The sequence below is a fragment of the Ceratotherium simum genome, chromosome 13 (assembly GCF_057802395.1).
Source record: "Ceratotherium simum simum isolate JZ-2026a chromosome 13, ASM5780239v1, whole genome shotgun sequence".
NCBI classification, from domain to species: domain Eukaryota; kingdom Metazoa; phylum Chordata; class Mammalia; order Perissodactyla; family Rhinocerotidae; genus Ceratotherium; species Ceratotherium simum.
Window position 1 is genome coordinate 34,994,471 of NC_141912.1, and position 19,627 is coordinate 35,014,097.

The window sequence follows — 19,627 nt, forward strand, 5'->3', positions numbered from 1 at the left end:
CTGATCCCGGGCCGCCAGCAGCAGAGCGTGCGCACTTAACCGCTAAGCCACAGGGCCCGCCCTCTTTTCCCAATTTTTAAAAATTTAAGTAAATTGCTTCCTTGAAGATATTCTATTTCTTTTTTATTTTCAGCTTATTTCGTTGAGTTCCACATTCATAATTTCTATTTCTCTCATGATCTCAATGTGTACTCATTCTCAGTGATCTAGGATTTGAAAATAAAATATAATTGTAGCCAAAGTTTACAAAATTTAAATGTATTTTCACCAAAATATGTAAATGTAAGAAAACTTAAAATCATTTTAATGTTTATCAAAGTTATTTTCTTCTAAAATATTCAAAATTATCTATTGAAAAAGGCAAAATATAAATTATAATTAATAAATATTGATATTTTAAATCTAACTAATTTAAATAAAGCTATTTTCTTACTTTAAAAAATTTTTATTAAATAGTTTTATAGAAATCAAACTATTCATAATCTAGTAGTCAATGTTCATCCACTTACCAATATAGAGAATCTATCCTACGTCACAAAAGTTATGTCCAGGGGCCTGCCCGGTGGCGCAGTGGTTAAGTGCGCGCACTCTGCTTCGGTGGCCCAGGGTTCGCAGGTTCAGATCCTAGGCGCGCACCGACAAACTGCTGCTCAGGCCATGCTGTGGTGGCATCCCATATAAAGTAGAGGAGGATGGGCACAGATGTTAGCCCAGGGCCGGTCTTCCTCAGCAAAAAGAGGAGGATTGGCAACGGATGTTAGCTCAGGGCTGATCCTCCTCACACACACACATACACACAAAAAGTTATGTCCAGACCTATATGCATACAAATTTAACAGTAATAAGAATCATTTAATATTGCAAAATGTTCCTCAACTATCATTTGCAACTATTGTGAATGCAGCACAACATAAATCAATATCCCTAGAACACAAAGAAAAGCAAAACAAATGGACACTCAACACAAATGGGAAGTGATACTTTACCAGGCTATTTGAGGGGTAATATTTGACATACTAATTAAGTCATATTTTCTCTTACCTAAGTGCTTCCACTGCTTAAATCCTCCCTACACTCCAAAAAAACAGTGTGTGCCTTGGGATCTGCCAGAGGCACATCCTCAAACTGTCACAGAATTTGGTTGTAGTCATCTTTTGTTTCCAGGATACAGAGCAAGAGATTGCAGAAGCATTTCTCTGGGGCCTGGACACTGTTAATTATGAGAGCAGATGTCCAGGGATTCAGGTTGTGCTGTGCCAGCACTGAGGGCCAGATCCCAAGTGAAAGAGGTGCCCAGGTGTCCTTTAATAAATGTTGTTCATGATAGATGGGTGAGGCCCCCTAAAGTATGTGCGTCAGGGCAGGGCCCTTGTGGTCCAGATCTGAAGATGATACTGTTTGTGGAGTATCACAGGAAACTGTGATTCATTTTCAAATAAGCTAAGTTTGTGGTACCTTTGAGACATCCAATGAGGGATGGCAGGTAGGCAGTTAGATATACAAGTCTGGAGATCAGAGGAAAGACATAAATTTGAGAGTAACCGGTTGAGCAACTGAAGCCATGGGCCAGATGTGAGTCCCTGGAAGGAGAGTGTAGCATGAGAAGAGGAGAGGTTCAGGGCTCACAGGCCTTGATGAACTCCAGTATGGCCAGCTAGAGCAGGATGAGCCAACAAAGGTGCAAGGAGCAGCCAGAGGGACGGGAGGAAAACCAGAGAGTGTTTAGTCCTGGACACCAAAGACAGTGTTTTAAGAGAGATTGGTCAACAGCTTTGACTACTGGTGGGAATTCAAGTAGGGGACAACTAAAAAATGGATTTAATGGGAGAGGAAGTCAAGATGGTGGCGTAGGCAGACTCTGAACTCACCTCCTCCCGCAGACACAGCCAATTTACAACTACTCGTGGAAAAATTACCCGAGACAGAACTGAAAACTAGATGAGAGGAACTCCTGCAACAACGGACAATCCTAACTGAGGTGGAAGAGGCAGAAACTCCTTTCTGGAGAGGAAAAACGCCGCCTTCACCAGCCGCAGCGCCTCAGGGCCGCCAGGGAGCGGCCCACAGGTATGCAGCCCTCCCTGGAGGCAGGGGGCCCTGAGCTGGGGAGCGCCCCCGCTGTGGGCATTTTGTGGACCCAGCACAATCCAGACGAGTGGCAGAATATCTGACTTTGCCTGCTGCTAAAACACTGGGGAGTACCCCCAGAAAAGCTGGTTCACAAAGAAATTAAAACCGGCTCTTAAAAGGGCCCACGCGCAAACTCACCCGTTTCAGAAAGCAACCTAAAATCACCAGAAAGAAAGGTGCACAGTATTTTGGTGAAAAGAGACTCGCCTAACAGGCCCTGTGTGCATCTCGGTGAGAGGTGAGACCTCTCCAGGGACTGGGACATTGGCGGTGGCCATTGTTGTGGCCTGGTGTGGGCGTGCTGACACAGAAGCCATTGGAGTTCTCCCTGGGGCCTGCTAGCCCAGGGTCTGCCCCACCCGCTAGAGCACCGATTTAATCCAGCTCAGCCAGGGCAGGCAGCCCACCCTGGAGACTGGCCCCACCCAACAACAAGCCCTCAGGCAACTCATGGGCCTGCATAGATTGGTGACTGGATTCTCTGCAGCCAGGCAACTGAGCCAACTTCAGTGGGGCAGGGCATGCACAAGGAGCGGGTGGAGAGTGTGGGGCAGTGGTGGAGTGTGTGGGGCTCCTGACGTGGAGAGACTGGGTCCGCTTCAGGAGGTCAGGGTGTGCACACGGGGCAGGAGTGTGTTGACTGTGTGTGTGGACCTGTGGGCAGCAGGGCTTGTCAGCTGCAGAAGACTTGTGCTTCTCAAAGACCCACATAGGGGGTTTGCCCCACCTTCCAAAGCCTGAAACAATTGGGTGCTCCCGAGACTGAGACCAGCCCCACCCAGCTGCAATCCTCAGAGAGCTGACAAGAGACCTAAAGCCTGGAGGCTTATAGCAATTGTAAGGCCCTGAGCCTAGGCCTACTCACTAAAAAGAAATACTGCAACACAAATGTGGTATTAGAACTTGCAGCCAGCTGTGCTGGGTCTCCCCACACCTGATAAAGAGACTGAAGGGCCCACAACAACTACAAGCAGCTGAGCATTACAACAGCTGGCCAGGAGCATAAGTCCGCCTCCCTGGGTGCCTACACAGAGAACAAACAGGCCACAACAGAAGGACACACGTAGCCCACATAGGGGTCACCCCTGGAACATTGAGAACTGAGGGAAGCACACTGCAGGCCTCCTAAGCCATCACTTACATAAGGTCACCTATCCAAGAGCAGGAGACGTAGCTGACCTACCTAATACGTAGACACAAGCACAGGGAAAGAGGCAAAATGAGGAGGCAAAGGAATACATTCCAAGTAAGGGAACAGGACAAAACCCCAGAAAAGGAACTAAGAGAAACAGAAATGAGCAACCTACCCGACAGAGAGTTCAAACAAAGAGTGTTAAGCATGCTCACTGATCTGGGGAGAAGAATAGATGAACTCAGTGAGAATGTCAACAAAGAAATGGAAGATATAAAAAAGAACCAATCAGAAATGAAGAATACAATACTGCAAATGAAAAATTCACTAGAGGGACTCAAAAGCAGAGTAGATGATACAGAAGAACGGATCTGTGAGCTGGACGAAAGACTAGAAGAAATTACCCAAGCTGAACAGGAAAAAGAGAAAAGAATTAAAAAAGAGTGAGGACAGTCTAAGGGACCTCTGGGACAACATCAAGCACACTAACATCCATGTTATAGGTGTCCCGGAAGGAGAAGAGCGAGACAAAGGGGCAGAGAATCTATTTCAAGAAATAATAGATGAAAACTTCCCTAACCTAAGGAAGGAAACAGATATCCAGGTACAGGAATCACAGAGAGCCCCAAACAAGATAAACCCAAAGAGGCCCACACCAAGATACATCATAATCAAAATGTCCAGAATTAAAGATAAAGAGAGAATCCTAAAAGCCGCAAGAGAAAGACAAGTTACATACAAAGGAAACCCCATAAGGCTATCAGCTGACTTCTCAGCAGAAACCTTACAGGCTAGAAGAGAATGGCATGATATATTTAAAGTGCTAAAAGGAAAAAACTTACAGCCAAGAATACTCTACCCAGCAAGGTTATCATTCAAAATGGAAGGAGAGATCAAAAATTTCCCAGACAAGCAAAAATTAAAGGATTTTGTCACCAAGAAACCAGTGCTACAAGAAATGTTAAAGGGACTGATTTAAGGGGAAAAGAGAAGACCACAAATAGGAAAAATTATCTATTTCCATGATAAGAGGGTAATGGATACAAATGCACAAAAAAGAGGTTAGACATGATATCAAAAACATAAAAGGAGGGAGGAGGGGAGTTAAAGAGTAGAGCTTTCAGACAGAGGTCAAACTAAAGAGACCATCAATTCTGTATAGAAGAAGAAAGGAACAGAGAAGGACTACTAAAACACTGAGAAAAAAAGTTAAAAAATGGCATTAAGTACATACTTATCAATAGCTACTTTATTTTTTTATTTTTTTTTTTTAAGATTTTATTTATTTATTTTTCCCCCAAAGCCCCAGTACATAGTTGTCTGTCATAGCTGCACATCCTTCTAGTTGCTGTATGTGGGACGCGGCCTCAGCATGGCTGGAGGAGTGGTGCCTCGGTGCGCACCCGGGATCCGAACCCGGGCCGCCGGCAGCGGAGCGCACGCACTTAACCGCTAAGCCACGGGGCCGGCCCTCAATAGCTACTTTAAATGTCAATGGACTAAATGCTCCAATTAAAAGGCATAGGGTGGCTGATGGGATAAAAAAACAAGACCCATATATATGCTGCATACAAGAGACACACTTCAGACCTAAAGACACTCACAAACAGAAAGTGAAGGGATGGAAAAAGATACTCCAGGCAAATGGCAATGAAAAGAAAGCTGGGTTAGCAGTACTCATATCGGACAACATAGACCTTAAAACAAAAACTGTAAAAAGAGACAAAGAAGGGCATTACATAATGACCAAGGGAACAATCCAACAAGAGGATATTACACTTGTAAATATCTACACACCCAATGTAGGTGCACCTAAATATATAAAGCAATTATTAACAGACATAAAAACAGAAATAGACAGTAACACAATAATAGTAGGGGACTTTAACACTCCACTTACACCAATGGATAGATCATCCAAACAGAAGATCAATAAGGAAACATTGGCCTTAAATGATACACTAGAACACATGGACCTAGTAGATATATACAGAGCATTCCATCCAAAAACCGAAGAATACACGTTCTTTTCAAATGCACATGGAACATTCTCCAGGATTGATCACATATTAGGCCACAAAACAAGTCTCCATAAATTTAAGAAGATTGAAATAATACCAAGCATCTTTTCTGACCACAACGGTATGAAACTAGAAATCAACTATAGGAAGAAAATCAGAAAAGCCACAAATACGTGGAGATTAAACAAAATGCTACTGAACAACGACTGGGTCAACGAAGAAATCAAAGAAGAAATCAAAAAATACCTGGAGACAAATGAAAATGAAAATACGACATGCCAGAATTTAGGGGATACAGCAGAAGCGGTTCTAAGAAGGAAGTTTATAGCAATACAGGCCTATCTCAACAAACAAGAAAAATCTCAAATAAACAATCTAACAATGCACCTACAGGGACTGGAAAAAGAAGAACAAACAAAGCCCAAAATCAGTAGAAGAAGGGAAATAATAAAAATCAGAGCAGAAATAAATGAAATAGAGGCCAAAAAAACAATAGAAAAAATTAATAAAACCAAGAGCTGGTTCTTTGAAAAGATAAACAAAATTGACAAACCTTTAGCTAGACTCACCAAGAAAAAAAGAGAGAAGGCACATATAAGTAAAATCAGAAATGAACGAGGAGAAATTACAACAGACACCTCAGAAATACAAAAGGTTATAAGAGAATACTATGAAAAGCTATATGCCAACCAATTCGACAATCTGGAAGAAATGGATAAATTCTTAGAATCATACAACCTTCCAAAACTGGATCAAGAAGAAGTAGAGAATTTGAATAGACCAATCACCAGTAAGGAGATCAAAACAGTAATCAAAAACCTCCCCAAAAATAAAAGTCCAGGACCAGACAGCTTCCCTGCTGAATTCTACCAAATATTCAAAGAAGACTTAATACCTATCCTTCTCAAATTCTTCCAAAAAATAGAGGAGGGGGGAAGCTCCCTAACTCATTCTACGAAGCCGACATTACCCTAATACCAAAACCAGACAAGGACAACACAAAAAAAAGAAAATTACGGGCCAATATCACTGATGAACATCGATGCAAAAACCCTCAACAAAATACTAGCAAATCACATACAACAATACGTTAAAAAGATTACACACCATGATCAAGTGGGATTTATTCCAGGTATGCAGGGATGGTTTAACATTCGTAAATCAATCAACGTGATACACCACATTAATAAAATGAAGAATAAAAATCACATGATCATCTCAATAGATGCAGAGAAAGCATTTGACAAGATACAGCATCGATTTATGATAAAAACTCTGAAGAAAATGGGTATAGAAGGAAAGTACCTCAACATAATAAAGACCATATATGAGAAACCCACAGCTAATATCATCCTCAATGGTGAAAAACTGAAAGATATCCCTCTAAGAACAGGAACCAGACAAGGATGCCCACTGTCACCACCCCTATTTAACATAGTACTGGAAGTCCTAGCTAGAGCAATCAGGCAATAGAAAGAAATAAAAGGGATCCAAATTGGAAAGGAAGAAAGTGAAACTGTCACTATTTGCAGATGACATGATTTTATATATAGAAAATCCTAAAGAATCCACCAGAAAACTTTTAGAAGTAATAAACGAATATGGTAAAGTTGCAGGATACAAAATCAACATACAAAAATCAGTTGCATTTCTATACATGAACAGCGAAGTAGCAGAAAGAGAAATTAAGAATACCATCCCATGGGGGCCGGCCCGGTGGCGCAAGCGGTTAAGTGCGCGCGCTCCGCTGCGGCGGCCCGGGGTTCGCTGGTTCGGATACCGGGCGCGCACCGACGCACTGCTTGGCAAGCCATGCTGTGGCGGCGTCCCATATAAAGTGGAGGAAGATGGGCACAGATGTTAGCCCAGGGCCGTCTTCCTCAGCAAAAAAAAAAAAAAAAAGAGGAGGATTGGCGGATGTTAGCACAGGGCTGATCTCCTCACAAAAAAAAAAAAAAAAAAAGAATACCATCCCATTTACAATTGCAACACAAAGAATAAAATACCTAGGAATAAACCTAACCAAAGAGGTGAAAGAGCTGTACACAGAAAACTATAAAACATTTCTGAAAGAAATTGAAGAAGACACAAAGAAATGGAAAGATATTCCGTGCTCTTGGATTGGAAGAATTAACATAGCTAAGGTGTCCATACTTTCTAAAGCAATCTATAGATTCAACGCAATCCCTATCAAAGTTCCAACAACATTTTTCACAGAAATAGAACAAAGAATCCTAAAATTTATATGGAACAACAAAAGACCCCAAATAGGTAAAGGAATCCTGAGAAAAAAGGACAAAGCTGGAGGTATCACACTCCCTGATTTCAAAATATACTACAAAGCTATAGTAACTAAAACAGCATGGTACTGGCACAAAAACAGACACACAGATCAATGGAATAGAATCAAAAGTCCAGAAATAAACCCACACATCTATGGACAGCTAGTCTTTGACAAAGGAGCCAAGAACATACAACGGAGAAAAGAAAGTCTCTTCAACAAATAGTGTTGGGAAAACTGGATAGCCACATGCAAAAAAATGAAAGTAGACCCTTACCTTACACCATACACAAAAATTAACTCCAAATGGATTAAAGACTTGAATGTAAGACCTGAAACTATGAAACTTCTAGAAGAAAACATAGGCTGTACGCTCTTCGACATCAGTCTTAGCAACATATTTTCAAGCACCATGTCTGACTGGGCAAGAGAAACAGTAGAAAAAATAAACAAACGGGACTACATCAAACTAAAAAGCTTCTGCACAGCAAAGGAAACCACCAACAAAATGAAAAGACAACCTAACAATTGGGAGAAGATATTTGCAAACCATACATCTGATAAGGGCTTAATCTCCAAAATATATAAAGAACTCATGCATCTCAACAACAAAAAAACTACAACCCAATTAAAAAATGGGCAAAAGACCTGAACAGACATTTCTCCAAAGAAGATATACAGATGGCCAACAGACACATGAAAAGATGTTCAAAATCACTAACTATCAGGGAAATGCAAATCAAAACTACAATGAGATATCACCTCACGCCTGTCTGAATGGCTATAATTAACAAGACGGGAAACAACATGTGTTGGAGAGAATGTGGAGAGAAGGGAACTCTCATACATTGCTGGTGGGAGTGCAAACTGGTGCAGCCACTATGGAAAACAGTATGGAGATTCCTCAAAAAATTAGGGATAGAACTACCATATGATCCAGCTATTCCACTGCTGGGTATTTATCCAAAGAACTTGAAAACACCAATGCATAAAGATACACGCACCCCTGTGTTCACTGCAGCATTATTCACAATAGCCAAGACTTGGAAGCAACCTAAGCGCCCATCAAGGGACGAATGGATGAAGAAGATGTGGTATATATACACAATGGAATACTACTCAGCCATAAGAAACGATGAAATCCAGGCATTTGTGACAACATGGATGGACATTGAGGGTATTATGCAAAGTGAAATAAGTCAGAGGGAGAAGGTCAAATACCATATGATTTCCTTCATTAAGTAGTCGATAATAACAACAATAAACAAACACATAGAGACAGAGATTGGATTGGCGGTTACCAGAGGGGAAGGGGGCAGGGAGGAGAGTGAAAGGGATAATTCGGCACATGTGTGTGGTGATGGGTTGTAATTAGTATTTGGGTGGTGAACATGATGTAATCTATGCAGAAATAGAAGTATAATGATGTACACCTGAAATTTATACAATGTTATAAACCAATGTTACTGCAATAAACAAAAAATTTTTTAAAAATGGATTTAATGACATGAAGCTTATTGCAACAGCAGTTGAGTGGCGTGGGAGAGGCAGACACAGCCTGAAAGGGTTGAGGAGTGAATGCAAGTGAGGGAATAGAAAGAGAATTTTTTTCCCAACTTCTTATTATGAAAAGTTTCAAACATACAAAAAAATTGAAACTATAGTACAATTATCATTTGTATATCCACCACTTTACTTAGATTTAACAATGGCTATCATTTATACACACATACAACTATTTATATATTGTATATATTCTTGAACCATGTGAGAATTTAGGAAATCATGATGCTTCAAATTTTAATACTTCAGCATACGTCTCCAAAAATAAGGACTTTCTCCTACATAACCACAATGCCATGATCACAGCCAAGAAACTGACAATCGGTCCCTAATATCATCAGATATGCAGAATATGCTCAAATTCCCCCCAACTAACCCCAAAGTGTCTTTTATTTGTTTTTTCAAACCAAGATCTAATCAAGGTCCACGCACTGTGTACCTCTCACATGCACTGTGTGTGTGAGAGTGAGGCTGGAGGAGGTGGTTGAGAGGTAGAGGGAGCAGTCAGAGGAGGAAATGAGATGGAGGAAGGGTTTGGTTTTGGCTTTTTTGTGTGTTTTGAGAGGGAGAGACTGAAGATTCAGGAGGGAAAAAAGGGGTAATTGAGGAAAAGAGATGCAGAACACAGGTAGAGAGACTGGCCTTGGGCAGGAGAAGGGCAGCCTGTCTACTCCACTGGTTCTCAGAGTGGGGTCCCCAAGCCAGCAGCATCAAGCACCAGCAGGAAACTAGTTACAAGTGAAAATTCTAGCCATCCTCCCACTCCCTGAGCTACTGAATCAGAAACATTGAAACGCCCTCCAGGCAATTCTGATGCACACAAAGTTAGAGAACCATCGCTCTATTCTAACCTGCAGGAACAAGGAGAGGGTGGGCACAGATGCGGTGTGGATTTGGTAACAAGCGGCTGAGGGAGTTCACCTCTGACGTCTTCAGTTTTCTCTGTGACATAAGAGTGAGATCATCAACTGAGAGTGAGGTAAGACACAGAGAGAGGAGCCTCATAGGTTCCAGGATCAGGGAGTTTAAAGTACCCATTGACCAGAGTGGTGTGGTTGGGTCACTAAGTGATGCTGGGGCCTCCTTAGGGTTGATGATCATGAATGAGGAGTGGTAACTGTTTCCTGGTTCTGTGACTTCCTCCAATACTTCTGAGTTATCAGAGTAAAATCCTGAGGAAAACGGATCATTGAGCTCATCTTGGGTTTAGGTTTTGCCAGATAGGTACCAAGGATGAAAATATAGAGGGGCAAGGGAGTTCAGGATATTGTCAAGAGAGCTGTTGAAATGAAGGGCCCTGCAGTTGAAGCTGGAAAATGAGGGGCTGATGGTTTGGAAGGGAGGCACCATTGATCTGGGGGTCCCAGGAGACTGAAAAATGGTTGTGAGAGGAGTAGACAGACTAATAGATGGAAGGTTAGGAGATGGGGGCTGAGGCAGGCTGCTTGAATGAGTGATTCTTCAGGAGGGGCTGCTTCAGCTGACAAGGTCCAGGGTGTGACAATGAGAATGGGTGGCTGATTTGGAGTAGAGAAGGTCCTGGGAATGAAGTCACCAAAATTTGTTGAGAAGCCAGGTGGGGAATGGGTCCTCCATGCAGACAATGAGATGAGAAGAGATAGACAGCTAGGTGCCGGCATCCCCCTAAGACAGGTGGAGAGGTCTGGAGGTGGCAGATGGTAGCAAAGAGGAAGGAAGAGGGCAATTTAGCCCAATGGCTGAGCCACAGAGGCAGAGGGTTATTTTAAACTAGAAACTGGGGGTTGGGGTAGGAGGAGTCTGGAGGCAGCAATGCGGAGCAAGGAAACACCCTCACTTATAAGAAAATAAACAGCTCTCATTTCAGAAGGCTGCAGAGGAGGTAGTGCCCTCAAGGGAGAGTTCAGTTTCAGGTAAAGCCAGGAAGTGGAGGGAGCACTCCAAGGAGAGTTAAGGGTATGAGACCTGCAGTTTATTAGAAGGCATAAGGGTGGCTTAGGGAGGGGGTGTGTGGAGGGCTGGGTCAGGGCCAGAAAGTACAGAGAGAGCGTCGTGGAGACAACAAGGCAATAGAGTAGGTGGGCTGGGAGTTTACATTTTCACTATTAAATGATAAAAACAGGGATGGGAGGCAGGCTGGATTTCATTCACTAGTCTCTTGGAAGCTGTAAAAAGTGGTGGCTAAGGATGTGGCCTCTAGAGCAGACCTGCCTGGATTCAAATCCCAGCCTTGTCATACATGAGCTCTCTATAACTTTGGGCAAGGTGTCTGGGCCGCCATTTCCTCTTCCTTAAAATGGAAATAACGATAGTACCTACCTTACAGGGTTGCCGTGATGATTCAACGACTTAGTGTGTTAAATGTTTAAAACAGAATCTGGGCAGTCGCCTCAGATATGCTTGGTGGTGGCTCCCAGGCCTGGCGGGGCAGCCTCTTTGCTCACCTGGACATTGCCCCTGTGCTGGGTTAGAAACAGGAGTGGCAACCACTCGGATGGGAACGACGAGTTTGATGAGCATTGCAAATGCAAGAATTATATGGAGACGCCAAGGACAGTGACACCGAAGAAGATCTCAGTAGAAAAATGGATTCTTTCAGGCAGCAGCCATCTGACACCCCCTATGAGTGGGATCTGGATGAGGAGGCTTGGTTCCCCAAGACCACGGAAGGTTTCATTGCTACATATTAGGCCAATTATGGCTTCTCCAATGATGCCATGTCTAGCTCCACTGCAAACGTACGAGATGTCGATGCTAGGGATGCAGAGGAACCTCCACAAAGAAAAACCTCAACTGATCCCAAAAAGAGGAGTGACAAAGAAAGGTGGACTCAAGATGGTTTCATGTTGAAGAAGATAGAAATATAAATGTATTATATGTCTGGTTTGCCTGCAATTACCGTGGATGAATTTATATAGCTTATATCCAAATTTTGCATTATCATGAGAGATCCTCAGAAGAATTTAAGGTCAATGCAAAGAAAACTTTTTTTTTTTTTTTGTGAGGAAGATCAGACCTGAGCCAACACCCACGCCAATCCTCCTCCTTTTGCCAAGGAAGATTGGCCCTGGGCTAACATCCATGCCCATCTTCCTCTACTTTATATGGGATGCCGCCACAGCATGGCTTGACCAGCGGTGCATCAGTGCGCGCCCGAGATCGGAATCTGCGAACCCCAGGTCGCCAAAGCGGAACATGCACACTTAACCACTACGCCACCAGGCCAGCCCCAAAGAAATCTTAGAGATGGGTGTTGCCGTTATTTAAAGAGGGAATCTGCAGATCTCGCATTAAAGCTTTTGTTTTTTGTTTTTTGGGTTTTTTTTTATAATTTTATTTATTTATTTTCCCCCCAAAGCCCCAGTAGATAGTTGTATGTCATAGTTGCACATCCTTCTAGTTGCTGTATGTGGGACGCGGCCTCAGCATGGCCGGAGAAGCGGTACGTCGATGCGCGCCAGGGATCCGAACCTGGGCCGCCAGCATCGGAGTGCGCGCGCTTAACCGCTAAGCCACGGGGCCGGCCCACATTAAAGCTTTTGGATGAAGATGAAACTAGAGGCTACAAAACAAAAGTTTCAACTGAAGGAAGAATATGATGCCTCAAAAAAGAAGTGCAAAGACTACAAGAAGAAGCTGTCTCCTCAACAAAAGCAGTTGGACTGGAAAGTTGGGAGGAGAGCTGGGGCATCTGGAATGCACCATAAGTGAGTTGTCATCATCAAAAGTATGCTTCATCCTATGGATTTTGAGGATGATCCATTGGTGCTGAACGAGATCAGAGAAGACCTTTGAGTAGAGTGTTCCTAGTTTGGACAGAATAGGAAGCTCCTTCTCTTTGATAAGCACGCAGCTGCTATGGACTCTGTGTCCCTGAGGAATGTGGAGGATGCTGATTATCCTAAATCCTCAATGGAAGGTGGTTTGCTGGCCATCAAATCATTGCCCAAGCATGGGATGGGATTATAGATTGTCAGGTCGAGGAGACCTCAAGAGAAAGGGAGGAAAGGCTGAGAGGATAAGAGGCTTTCCTCAGTGCCCCTGAGGCCAACAGAGGATTTGGCATCCAGGTTCCATCTGTGCTTCAGAAAGAGCAAGACACACCAACTGCCCTTTCACCCTCTGAAACCGTCTCCTCCCTTAACCCTCCATTCAGACCTCTCTTACTAAGTTAAAGACACTCCTCAGATGCCAAACCCAATGGATATTGCTGGATCCATTTACATAACTCAGGCAATGAACTGGGGTTGGGGGGTCATCTGCAGAAACGTAACAACCTCACATTTTGCGGTTGGAAATGCGGGGCCCAGGGACCTGGGAATCACTGCCCTAGTTGATCAGTAGCATATCCTCTCCCAGTTATTCAATCAAATTTTAGTCTAGGTGCTTCTGGGAAGGGATTTTGCAGATATAATTAAAGTCTCAAATCAGTTTATCTTGAGTTAGTCAAATAGGAAACTTTGTGGGGTGGGTCTGACTCAATCACATCCAGGGCCTTTAATAGTGGCTGGAGACTAGAAAACACATTTCTGAACTCTGGGACCTCCTTACTCACCTCAATTCTAGCAGCTCAGACTAGGTGTCAGCTCTCTGCAGCCCGTAGATGAAGCCCTGTGGCTGCAGAGAAAACGTAGGAATAAAAATGGAGACAGTGACACTTCCAAGGAAAACTATTAGACGTCTTCAGAAAGTCAAGGAGGAAAAAGAAATTCAGGACCAGACTGAAAGAGAGGCTTTCAGTCTAGTTAATCAAACCTCAGAATGACCAGGAAATCCAGAATTTTCTTGAAGAATGGGAAATCCTTGAATGTGAGGTACATCTGGAGAGGAGGAACAGAAATCATGTACTATCAAAAGCAGCTGCCAAGGGGCTCAAGCACAGGGGCATAAAGAAGAGCTGGTGACGATGCCTACAGACGCTAAGTTTGCGGGACTTACGCTGGACTATTAATGAGGCCAACCAGAGGCCAAGGAGTGATCCCTTGCCCTGTCCTTAGAGGGAGGCCCTGCATGGGATTCTGGGATGTAAATGGGAGGACAGCGTCTTCTCAGGTCTTCCCTGTGCAGATGTGTGGACCTCCCGCCTCTTGACTACTAGCTCCAGGCCTGGCCTATCCATGTTCCCTTCAAGCAGCTGCTGTCCCTCCCTCTCCTACGTGTGATCTATATCGAGGGTCCTCAGGCACTTGGATGAGAGCCCTGGAGCCTGAGTGCTCATGGTCATCCATGTAGCTGTGTTTTGGGGTTCTCCCACCAGACCCCATGCCCCAGCAGCACTGTCAACCTCCCCTGACTCTGATCCACATCCTGAGCTTCAAGATAAGTTGAACCCTGATCCTAATTCCATTTGAGAGACAATGGGATATCACAGTTCCGAATACTCATGACTCCTTCCCTTCCCCAAACCCAATGTAATATATATCCAAAAACATGGGTTAAAATACACAAAACAGAATTTGACAAAACTAAATGAAAAATAGAAAAATTCACATTCATAGTGGAAGACACATCTTCTTCCATCACTGATAGGACAAAAAAAAAAAAAAAAGGAGGAAAAATCAGTAAGGATATAGAACATCTGAAGAACACAATTAACAACTTGACCTATTTGGTAAATATAGAATACTTTCCCCCACAGCAAAAGAATCCACATTTTTTTTTGTATATCAAATTTTATTTACCAAAATTACCCCATGCCATGTCACAGAACAAGCTTCAAAAAAAAGTCAAAAGATTGAAACCATTCAGTATATGTTTTCTGAAAGGTATAAATCAATAATAACATGATAAGAAAATATTGAACTGCTTAGATATCGAGCAATGTACTTCTAAATAATCCTTGGATTTAGGAAGATATCACAAGAGAAATTAGAAAATCTTTTAAACTGACTAATAGTAGAAAGAGATAAAACATATCAAAACTTGTTAGATACAACTTAATAGTGTTTAGAGGGAAATTTATATCATTAAATCCATATGTTAGAAAAGGAGATAGGGCTGAAAACCAATGATTTGAGATTCATCTTGAGACACTACAAAAAAGTTAGTATATCAAACTCAAACACAGCAAATAGGAGAAATAATAAAGAGATGACATCAGTCAAATAGAAAAAGAAATGTTCGATGAAGAAATGCAGCACAGTGCGGGGGGGGAAGCAGTGCCTGGAAGGGAGTAAGCACTAGATATGTGGCAGTTACATTATTGTCACTCAAGAAGGGTCAGCACGGGGCTTAGACAGAGGGCTGGGACCCTCACCTTGGAGTAGGCTGGTCCAGTGGCTCTGCAGATCCCACCCCAAGTGGAGTGAGGTGAGAATTGGGATGGGGGAGTTGAGGAGGGGAAAGGGAAGTCTCAAAAGGCTACGTGTGTGTGTATGTGTGCGTGTGTGTGTAAACTGGATGTGGTTAAACTCCCCTGCGTGCAGTGGCACACCAAGCAAGGTGGATTGGGAGGGGCTGCACCACGGGGAGGAGTATTTTGTCACTAACATTGTTGTAGAATTGGTGGTGCATGGTAACGATAAAAAGTCGGTTTTAGTATTATTTTAAAATTCTCTACAGACAACACACCCTCTTACTGCCTGCACCCAGGCAACCCTCCCTCCGCCCTGCCCTTGGTAAGCTGCAGCCCGTGTGGCCCAGGTGAGTAAACAGTCCAGCTCCTCTACCAGATTGGGAGCCCCCAGGGGCACCCACAGCAAGTGAGGATTATTTTGCATGTAGTAGCATAATTTTGTACAGAAAAGGTCTTTCCTAAATATTTGCTGAATGAATAATTGAACAGAGTAATAATGAAGGAGACAAGAAAATACGGGCAGAAATTAAACAAGCAGACATTTAGTTTAAACATGAAGAAAACCTTCCTAATGACCCTGGTTATAAAATAATGCAACTCAGGGAACACCATCTCATCAGAGATCTAGGGCTTCTTCAACTTCTCATGCTTTGGACCCCTTCATCAGTCTGTTGAAGTCCATGGAGTCTCAGAATAGTTTTCAACTGCATAAAATAAAATGCATAGGATTACAAAGGAAAACAATTGTATTGAAGTACAGTTATCAAAATAAAAAACATATGTGTGGTCATTAGATCTGGCAGTGGGTCTAAGCACTACCATAACCACAAAGAAACAACGAGCACATGTGGCATTTTGAAATTTCTGCAACAATTTGAAGGTGAGATAAAACCATCTGTGATTTCTATTGGTGACAGTCACAGAACTGCTAACGCTGCTGTGGTTTGTTGCCTACATTTGTCACTGGAGGAAATGCTAAATTGCAGTTTGAGGTTAGTGAAAATAAAATGTAATTTTTCCCCATCCTCATTCACAGATCCTTTGGGATCCTGGTTGAGAGCCTTGCATTAGAGCCAGCCATGTGTCAGAGTGGAAAGGGAGCCAATGAGAACATGTTTCTCCCTGCCCACGAGCCTTCTGACCATCAGTCCCTGCTACCCAGATCCTGGAATTGGCCTGGCTTCTGTCTTTTCCAAAGCCTGCCTGTTCAGGTTTTCCTTCAGGTCTGTAAACATCCTTCCAACAACTTACTCTTCTCAGAGTTCATTTGTTATTTCTCTACAGTCAGCTGCTTCCTTAGCTCCATGACTCCCAGCCTGGAGTCACGGAACAAGAGGTGAATGTGGGCACAGCAGGTTCAAGCCATGAGTGGCTGTGTGGTGTTGGGCTTACTACTTATTCAAGCATCTGAATCAGGAAGAACACCTCCTTACAGGGCAGGCGTGTGAATCAATGAGATGAAATAGCAGCTCTATGAGATCAGGGACTGTGATTTATTCTATGCTGAATCCACAGTGCCTAACACAGAACACAGAGAAGGGGATCAATAAATATGCCTTGGTTTAATGAATATGGTATCTGAAAACACTCTAAACTCTAAAATGCAACATGAATTGCTGTGATCACTATTCCCAGGATGAAGAGAGCTGATTTCTATTCTTCCCCTCAAAGTTTTGTCTTGGTCTTGTTTCTCTTTCTTTCCTTGAATCTTTACCCTGAATCTACGTTGGAACCCAGCCAGTTTGCCTGCTTCCCCTAAAGCCTGATTTCCTGAAATCAGAAAAGCCATGGTTCTTAAATGGAGCATGGGTAGGTCCATATTGATAGGATGGAAAGAAAAGAGGATATCTCTTATTTCTTTTGTCCTCAGGGCACATGTCCACATTCTGAAACGGATGCTGAGGTGCCCCCCCATGTTATGCAGAAACAGAGCTGTTGAACACCAAGTAAATGTTTTCCAGACCCAGTTAAGAAATAACTCAGGGCAATCTAAGGGCAGAGAGGCGGAGAAATAGAGGGAAATGATATTTCTTTAAAGGACAGCAATCTCTGAACAGCGTTGGGGCACTGTTACAACCCATAAGGACACCTCTAAGTCCTTCCTATAGGACACTAGGTAAGGACAGAGACCCTTCTACCAGTACAGACACTGATCTTAAGAGATTAGCAAAGAGGAGGATATTGACACAGTCCTGTCTCAGGGAGTGATCCCAGATGCTTCTGGGTCTGTGAGGCCAGTGTGCCCATCATCAGCAAAAACAAAGAAGTTAGCAGAATCTTTTGAGAGGTGGCGATGTTGGTCAGAAGTCGTTTCAGCCTGGGGATCGCAAGGACCCATCTAAGCCAAGGACTGAATGCTTTTAGACTGAAGGAAAAGTCCGTCAGTTGCTTCAGCGCGAAGGCGCGTGGGAGAAGCCTCATCGCCTTCTTGCGCAGACAAGGCGGCAGAGACTGCTCAAGGTTGGAGCGGACAGAGAACTCCATCCCCTGGTCGATGCTGCCCCCTGGAGGTCGATACAGGTATCGCGGCTCCCTTTCACATTATTGTGTCTCTTTTTCATCCCATCCTGAGGGACTGTTGGGTCCGAGGGTTCCTATGGATACCGGGGAGTTCAATGTCCCCGAAAACTGTGTGCTCCGATATAACTTGAATGCCTCGGAGTTCCAGAATTACGAGCCTCCTCATATTCCAGCAATGTCCCTTCTCGAGGCCTGCAAGAGACTGCGCTCATTGGTCAAGTCTGAACATTTGGGTTCGGGGATGGATAGAAGGGAAGGTGAGAACCGCGAAAACCAAGGTCCCTGCCTGCACACCCCTTCTGCCCTCAGAGCATTGGTTGACTTTCGATGACGTTGCCTGTCTCGGAGGCAGTCTTCCTCGCGGGATATCGAGAGAACCTTTCTCTGGGAACCTACTCTTTTTGTCAAAGCAGCCTGAGCCTCTCCTGTCCCAAGTCCCAGACCCTGGGCCCTTCTGTCCTCCTCGCGCTGAGGCTGGAATCAGGTCAAATGTGCGAACATCTAGATCCAAGATTGAAACTTATTAGTAGGTGGAGGGAGAGTAGGTGGGTGAGGAACGAGAAGCAGGAAAGGACGGTGGAGGGGCAGAGCGTTCCGGGGCGGGCGCCCGGGGAGACCTCGCACACCACCGCCTAGCAGGCCTCAGGGAACGTCTGGGGCGGAGAGTCAGGCCGGGTAAACCCACAAGGACGCCGAGAGGAGGGGGAAAGTGGCGCTGGCGCGGGGTGAGGTCACTTAAGGACACTGTCCTGGTTCCGCCCCTGAGACGCCTGGACCAATCAGGAGCCGCTCTCAGTCGCTAACTGCTCCCCGCCCTCCCCTGCCCTTTAGCCTCGGGCGCCAAGACGCCCACAGCAGCAAGGCCTCAGCTCTGAGATATGGTTCCCAGAGCCAATCAGAGCGCCGCTCCCGGAGATGGGGCGGAACCCAAAAAAGGCGGGAACGGGAGAGGGCAGCTCCTGCCAGCCCTGCCACGCCCCGCCCCGCGGCAGCCAATCGGAGGAGCCCGCCGGCCCGGCCGCTCCAGCTTGGCCTCAGGACGCGGGCCGAGCTCTGCATGTGGCGCCTCCGCACCCCGCGGACCCTCCCCTCCCTGGCTCGGCAGGAGAGGCCCGCATCCAGAGGGCCTACGCGGGGAATAGAAACTGCTTTCCTTCGACCACTCGCCGGGACCTAGGAAGGAAGGATTAGACGTAGGGTGGAGGAAACATCCCCCAATTACCACGTTCCCGACTGCCTGCGCCTTCCCCTTTAGGACTTAAAAGCGCCCGCGTGTCTCTCCGGTCTACAGTCTGAGTTAAAACGAGGTGTACAGGCGGGGCAGCAGGAAGGCTCCAAGTCAAACACGGAAATGGATGAGCCTGGCCTGCCCCTGCCCCCACGGGGTGGGTGCTACAGCCCTCCAGCAAGGGACTGTGACGGCTACAAGCAGAGGAGCGAAGACGCTGCTGCTGAAGGAGACGAGACAATCCCAGGAGCAGCTTGAAGGCGCGGGACGCAAGGAGAGCCAAGGTAGCCCTTGGGACCAGCGCCTGAGGCTGCACAGCCAGGTTCCCAGCCCTTGATGCATCTGCCATTTTAACCAGGGGCCACCTTCCTCCACCGGGTTGGTTACTAATGAAATAGTCCCCTCCCTAAAACCAATGCTGCCACTTCTTTGGCCTGAAGTAACTAGAGGTCAGAGGTTACTATCCGCACCCCTTAGT

General features: G+C 44.7%; 1 pseudogene; it reads left to right on the plus strand.

The window, feature by feature from the left end:
• Positions 1-1,561: 1,561 nt before the first annotated feature.
• On the plus strand, positions 1,562-19,407 carry LOC101387123 (17S U2 SnRNP complex component HTATSF1-like; annotated as a pseudogene).
• Positions 19,408-19,627: the final 220 nt, after the last annotated feature.